The following is an 8,155-nucleotide window of genomic DNA, read 5'->3' as shown; positions in this document are numbered from 1 at the left end:
TTGATTACTGCTTCAGTTTCTTTGCTGGTTATGGGTCTGTTCAGCTTTTCTATTTCTTCCTCTTTCAGTTTTGGTAGTTTATATGTTTCTTGGAATGTTTTCATTTCTTCTAGATTGCCTAATTTGTTGGCATATAATTGCTCATAATATGTTCTTATAATTGTTTGTATTTCTTCAGTGTTGGTTGTGATCTCTCCTCTTTCATGATTTTATTTATTTGGGTCCTTTCTCCTTTCTTTTTGATAAGTCTGTCTAGGGGTTTATCAATCTTATTAATTCTTTCAAAGAACCGGCTCTTAGTTTCATTGATCTGTTCTACTGTTTTTTTTTTTTTTTCCTATATCATTGATTTCCGCTCTAATCTTTATTCTTTCTCGTCTCCTGCTGGCTTTAGGCTTTATTTGCTCTTCTCTTTCCAGCTCCTTTAGTTGTAAGGTTAGGTTGTGTATTTGAGACTTTTCTTGTTTCTTGAGGAAGGCCTGTATTGCTTGTATACTTCCCTCTTAGGACTGCCTTTGCTGCATCCCAAAAATTTTGAACAGTTGTGTTTTCATTTTCATTTGTTTCCATGTATTTTTAATTTAATTTCCTGGTTGACCCATTCATCCTTTAGTGGGATGTTCTTTTACATCCATGTATTTGTGGTCTTTCCAAATTTTTTCTTATGGTTGATTTCAAGTTTCATAGTGTTGTAGTCAGAAAATGTGCATGGTATGATCTCAGTCTTTTTGAAGTGGTTGAGACCTGATTTGTGACCCAGGGTGTGATCTATTCTGGAGAATGTTCCATGTGCACTCGAGAAGAATGTGTATTTTGCTGCTTTGGATAAAATGCTCTGAATATATCTGTGAAGTCCATCTGGTCCAGTGTGTCATTCAAAGCCCTTACTTCCAGGGCTCCTGGGTGCTCAGTCACTAAGTGTCCGCCTTCAGCACAGGTCATGATCCCAGGGTCCTGGGATCGAGCCCCACGTTGGGCTCCTTGCTCAGCAGGGAGTCTGCTTCTCCCTCTCCCCCCCCACTAGTGCTCTCTCTCTCGCGCTTTCTCTCTCTCTCACTTTCTCTCTCTAAAATAAATAATAAATAAAATCTTTAAAAAAATATAAAGCCCTTGTTTCCTTGTTGATCTTCTGCTTAGATGATCTGTCCATTGCTCTGAGTGGGGTGTTAAAGTCCCCTAGTATTATTGTATTATTATCAATGAGTTTCTTTAATTTTGTTATTAATTGGTTTATAGATTTGGCTGCTCCCAAGTTAGGGGCATACATATATATAATTGTTAGATCTTCTAGTTGTATAGACTCCTTTATTATGATAGAGTGTCCTTTTTTATCTCTATTATAGTCTTTCGTTAAAAATCTAGTTTGTCTGATTTAAGTATGGCTACTCCAGCTTTCTTAGTTTTTTTTTTAAGATTTTATTTATTTATTTGAGAGAGAGAAGGAGTGAGAGCATGAGCAGGGGGAGGGGCAGAGGGAGAAGCAGACTCCCCGCTGAGCAGGGAGCCCGATGCGGAGCTGGATCCCAGGACCCCAGGATCATGACCTGAGCCGATGGCAGATGCTTAACCGACTGAGCCACCCAGGCCCCCTTCCTCCAGCTTTCTTTTGATGTCCATTAGCATGATAAATGGTTCTCCACTCCCTCACTTTCTTTCTTTTTTTTTTTAAGATTTTATTTATTCGTTTGACAGAGATAGATAGAGCGAGAGAGGGAACACAAGCAGGGGGAGTGGGAGAGGGAGAAGCAGGCTTCCCGCGGAGCAGGGATCCCGATGCAGGGCTCGATCCCAGGACTCTGGGATCATGACCTGAGCCAAAGGCAGATGCTTAACGACTGAGCCACCCAGGCACCCCTCACCCCCTCACTTTCAATCTGGAGGTGTCTTTGAGTCTAAAATGAGTCTCTTGTAAGCAGCATGTCAATGGGTCATGTTTTTTTTTTATCCATTCTGATACCCTGTGTCTTTTGGTTGGCGCATTAGTCCATTTATCTTCAGAGTAATTATTGAAAGATATGAATTTAGTGTCATTGTATTACCTATAAAGTCACTGTTCCTGTAGGTTGCCTCTTTTCCTTTCTAGTTTTTGTGACTTTTGGTTTCTCTTTCTTGCTCAAAGGTTCCCCTTTAATATTTCTTGCAGAACTGATTTAGTGTTCACGAATTCCTTTAGCTTTTGTTTGTCTTGGAAATATCTTTCCTTCTGTTCTGAATGACAGCCTTGCTGGATGAAGCCTTCTTGGCCGTGTATTTTTCCCATTTAGCACCTTGAATATATCATGCCAGTCCTTTCTGGCCTGCCAGGTCTCTGTGGATAGGTCTGCTGCTAACCTTATGGGTCTACCCTTGTAGGTTAAGGATCTTTGGTCTCTAGCTGCTTTCAGAATTCTCTCTTTATCTTTGTATTTTGCAAGTTTCACTATGATATGTTATGGTGTTGACCTGGTTTTTGTTGATTTTGAGGGAGTTCTCTGTGCCTCTTGGACTTAAATGCCTATTTCCTTCCCTAGATTAGGGAAATTCTCAGCTATGATTTGTTCAAATAAACCTTCTGACCTTTTTTCCCGCTCTTCTTCTTCTGGGACTTCTATGATACAGATATTATTTCTCTTTATGGAATCGCTGAGTTCCCTAGGTCTTCTTCGTGATTCCTTTCCTTCTTCTTTTCAACTTCATTATTTTCCATAATTTTATCTTTAATATCACCTGTTCTGTCCTCTGCTTCTTCATTCCTTCTGTGCTTACATCCATTTGGTTTTGTGTTTCAGTTATAGCATTTTTTATTTCAGCCTGACTAGTTTTTAGGTCTTTTATTTTTGCAGCCAGGATTTCTCTGGTGTCTTCTATACTTTTTTCAAGTCCAGTTAGTAGTCTTATGACTGTTGAACATAGCGTCTGCTTGGGACTCTCTCTCCCTCTCCCTTTGCCCCTCCATTCTTCCCCCACCCTCAAATAAATAAATTAAATCTTTTTTTTAAGATTTTATTTATTTATTTGACAGAGAGAGACACAGTGAGAGAGGAAACACAAGCAGGGGGAGTGGGAGAGGGAGAAGCAGGCTTCCTGTGGAGCAGGGAGCCCGATGTGGGGCTCAGTCCCAGGGCCCTGGGATCATGACCTGAGCCGAAGGCAGATGCTTAATGACTGAGCCATCCAGGCACCCCTAAATAAATAAATCTTTAAAAAAAAATCCTACTGCTGCATCTCTGCCTACTAAAAACTCTAATACATATTTTTTAAGGATTTAAAAAAATTTTTTAAGTAAGCTTTACATCCAACACAGGGCTTGAACTTACAACTGTGAGATCAAGAGTTGCATGTTCTACCAACTGAGCCAGCCAGGTGCCCTTAAACTCTAATATATTCTTAAAGTCCATCTCTAGGTACCTATCTTGCCTTTTCCAGTTCTTTTTGGGTACAATCTTTCCTCTCTTTGAATACCCACAATACTCATGTTTACACCTCTTGTAAAGTTGTTCACACATAGACAGCTATATGAAGCAAAAGTTATTCTGTCTTGTGTTCTTTGTGTCCCTTTTTGACACCTCTCTCTCACCTCCAGCTTCCTTAATTGTAAAGATTTTATTTTACTTCATTTCATATCCTGCAGGGTATAGTTCAGAGACCGAAAAGTTCTCCATGCTTAATAAATGCTGATCAAATTTAATATTTACCTTGGAGATACAGTAGTCATTAATGCACTTACTAGCCTTCTTTCTGCCTTTGTTTTTGTGTTGCACTTTGATGAGTTTCTTTGAAGATAGAGACTGTCTTTTATTTTTTGTAAACATCAAAAGAACCTGCTAAAAAGTGTTTTGAGAGGAAGCTGGAAAAGAGATTTCAGAATAGTAAATCCCTGGGCTTTTGGATGTGAGGACTGTTTCTGATGTTTAAAAAAAAGGTCATGTTCTTCCTGAGAGATTGGCTTTATCTTTTCTGACCATTGATTTTTAGGCTTATAGTTTTTGAAATTCCCAGTGTTGTATACATCTAAAAGTGTAATTTCTCTCCCATTACACTTCTATATGTGAATAATTTAAAAATAATAATTCATTAATCTCAACATGAATATCCAAACAGCTTATTTGGGACCCACGATGGTCCAAACTGAATTCATTGTGTTTCTGCATAAACTCGATCTTTTTCTATTTCTAAACTACATGTTTTCTTTATTTCCTGCATCTAATTGAACATTTCCTTGATTCTAAAGCCCTTTTTTTACAAGATAAAATTTCTGATATCAGTTGCTTCTTACCATCAATGGCATATCATTGTTTAATTGGTAGTATATTTCTTTCTTAGAGGTATATAAAATTATGGTGCCTCTTAAAATTGATGGCATTTTAGCTCTGATAAAATAGAGTAGTTTCAAAAACATGTGGATTGTAATTCCTTAACTTTTTACCTATTTTGTTTCTATTCACATAACCATTACCGTAGTTAATGGTCTTCCTTCATTTCTTCATTATTTCTTTACTTTTCTTTTTCTTATTGAGATAAAATTCAATTAACATAAAATTCACCATTTAACCATTTGTAAGTGTACAATTTAATGGTTGTTGAATATATTCACAATATTACGCAGCGATCACTAATACTAATTCCAGAATATTTCTGTCACCCCAAAAGAAACCCCATACTTTCTCATTTCCCCCTCTGCCTATTCTCTGGCAACCACTAATCTACTTTCTGTCTCTATGGATTTGCCTATCCCTGGGTGGCTTAGTCGGTTAAGCGTCTGCCTTCAGCTCAGGTCATGATCCCAGGGTCCTGGGTTGGAGCCCCACATCAGGCTCACTGCTCAGCGGGGAGTCTGCTTCTCCCTCCCCCTCTGCCTATTGCTTCCCCTGCTCGTGTGCTGTCTCTCCCTCTTCCTCTCTCTGTCAAATAAATAAATAAAATCTTAAAAATAAAATGGAATCATACATACATACAAATATACATACATATATGACCTTTGGTACTTGGCTTCTTTCACTTATCATAACATTTCCAAGGTTCATTTGTGCTGTAGCATGTCCTCTGTCCTCTGCTTCTTCATTCAGCCCTAAAAAGGGCTTCATCCCTTTTTATTGCCAAATAATATTCTATTGTATGGGTAAAGCACAATTTACAAAAATGATAAAAATTTATCATTTTTCAAGTGATGGATATTTAGGTTGTTTCCACTTTTTGGCACTATGAATAATGCTACTATAAGCGTTCCCATACAGGTTTTTGTGTGGAACATACATTTTTAATTTTCTTGTGTATGTACCTAGAATTGGAATTGCTAAGTTATGGTAACTCTGTGTTTGATTTTTGAGGAACTGCCAGACTATTTGACACAGTGGCTGCACCATTTTACACTTCTACCAGCAGTGAATGAGGCCTCAAATTTCTCCACTTTTCACCAACACTTGCCTTTTTTCTCTTTTTCCTTTCATTATAGCCATTCTAGATAGTATGAAATGGTATTCTTCACTGTTTCTTAAATGGTGTGCCCCTCATAACTTCCTCATTGACCTTCTGGTTTCTTCTCATTTTAGTTCATCCAAACCCCACTGGCAGAATAGATTTCCAAAGGGAAGTTATATAATTTCCTTTATAACTTTTTTTCAATGGTTCCATAACAAATCTGTCAAATTAGGTATGACTTTGTTATCCTGGAACACAAAGACTTTATATCTCTCTATAAATTTTGCTGCTATTATTTCACTCCTTCACTGGTGGCACTTTGTTTCAACAAATCTGGAAAATTCGCTGTTGCTTGAACATCTCCTATACTGTCTTTTGTTAATTTTGTTTCCTATACCTTCACTTCTCCAGGTAGAATTTCTACTTTTCATTAAAGGCTCATCTCACAAATCCTCTTCCAAGTGAAACCTCTCCTGATTCTTCCATCCTTACTTCGTTTTCCCTCTTCTGAGCATCCAGAGAAATTGGTATGTTTCTTATATTATCCATCTTACTCCACCTTTTAATATGAAAGATTGTGTTCTTTTCTTGCTCTTCCCCCTTAGGTACAAAGGCTTACTCATCTTGTGTCTGTAGTTTCTTGCAAATGTAAAATATTTAATAATTAATGGGACTTTGAAATCATTCAGTGGTTTCACAGAATTAGGTGAATCTTTTTGAAGTATAGTGTGCTGTGCGGTACTGTGTATTTAAGTTATGTATTAGGGAAAAGAGAAAGAACTTGCTTTAGTCTAATTGGAGAAACAGGGCTGAAAATATGAAATCTACAGAAATATGTAACTGTGAGTCTAATAACTTTACGCTTGCCTTGAAGGGGAGGAATCATGCTGGTGGATTGGTAATGTGGTGGACAGAATAAGAGCAGATTCCTGGAAGTTGAGCTAGAACTTTAATTTAAAGGACAGTATTATTTGGGAAAGCTAGAGCACAATATAGGAAAGACAGTTTCTCCAGTAAATCTGGTAACTCAAGTTACATGTTTGGTAAACTATCTTGTTAATTGATTTAATTATTATCACCTGTGGTTTTCAGCACCTGTTAAGCGGCCTAGAAATTCAATGATCCATGTTGTTAAATGACCTTTGTTTTCCTGGAAGGATTTTACAGAGCGAACAGGCCTGAGGTGATGATTTATAAAGACATTCCAGTTTATGCCAATGAGGAGATACTAAATTCAGATACTTAAGTAATAATAACTAGCTCGCTGAGAATTTGCTGGTAGTGAAAGCAGTTTCGTATGAATAGGTTGCCTTGTCTGAAGGCAGTATATCTGGCTAAGATGTGCCTGATTGACTGGTATTTCCCTCTGATTCTCTTCCCAGGAGGAGATTAGGAGGAATGTGCAGGTGCTCTCCCAGCCCCAAACCACTGTTGCTCTGTACTTTTGTAGTTATTCTTACAATGTTACAATATTAAGGCTATTAATAAAAAGATAGGTACTTCTAGTCTCAAATAGTTTGGGTTAAGACTTTAGAAGAGTTACCCTCTGAGGTCAATGTGTTTTTTAAAAGTATAGTAACTATTGCATATTGTTTCTTGATTTTTGGGAAGAGGGGAGGTAGTGGAATGGAATAATTAGGTGTTAGTATCTATTACTGAGAAAATTGGTGCAGTTTTGTGTATTGTGTATTTGTGTATTGCTGGAGATGATTACTCTTACACTTAAAATAAGTTCATATAATTTACCTTTTTATGATTCATCTTTTTAAAGCATATTTCAGAATACAGACTAATATATTCATATAGCATATTATAAACATCTGGCCCATGATTTTATTGCTAATTTTAAAGTTCAAAAAAACAGGAACTTTTTTTTTATCCAAGATAAGGTAGTACTGAGAAAAGAAGCATAATAAATTAAACTCATAGATGTCTGCACACTATAATGCCAGTTAATTAATTTATAATGGGAAATATATGGGGCCTGTCAGAAATCTGTGACTGATCCCTGCAAAGGCCACATCTTTGCTGATCTGTAGGTCCATTTATGAAACTTAAATTAGAATTCAGAGTTCAGACAATTCACTTGGCTATTGGGAGACCAAAAGAAAGTTAGGGATATTTTATTTAGACTAAGGGGGAGGGAACTAAATTATTCAAGGCATTTTTGGCAGGAAATGATAGAAATCTCTGACCCCAAATTAGCTTTAAACAAGGTCCTTATGGGTTTAATTAGATTTCCAGAGCTAGGGCTGGCTCTGGAGTTGGTTGATTTACTGGGTCAATGATGTCAGTAAGAACTTAGATTTTTATCTTTTTCTCTTCTCTGCTGTCACTGTTGAATTCATCAAGGGCTGCTTCCCCTTGTGATTAGAATCCCTGATTGGTACTACATGCTTCCTCGTTCATTTGAAATTGGGAGAGAGGAGGAGAGGGTTATTTTGAATTTGATTACTAGCGTTGAAATTCCAGAAAAAGAAGTGTCATCTCACTGAATTCCAGAAAAAGTGAGAATTCCTCTCTTCCTGAAGTCCCCCAAATATCCTGAGGTTCCTGTACCTGTCAGAAAGTTACATTTTTTTATTTACCTGGTAAGGCTGCTGAGAACTTTGTAAGCAAGATATCAGGCCCAAATTTCCAAAGGGCTCCATTCGATCCATAAATTTAACCTTAGTTCCTTGAAACTGTCTGGTTTTATCTGAGTCTATGCATGTCTCTTTCAAATATAACATTCCAGTCAAAGTCTTAGTAGAATAAC

The sequence above is a fragment of the Neomonachus schauinslandi genome, chromosome 2 (assembly GCF_002201575.2).
Source record: "Neomonachus schauinslandi chromosome 2, ASM220157v2, whole genome shotgun sequence".
NCBI classification, from domain to species: Eukaryota; Metazoa; Chordata; class Mammalia; order Carnivora; family Phocidae; genus Neomonachus; species Neomonachus schauinslandi.
This window is presented reverse-complemented; position numbering follows the sequence as displayed.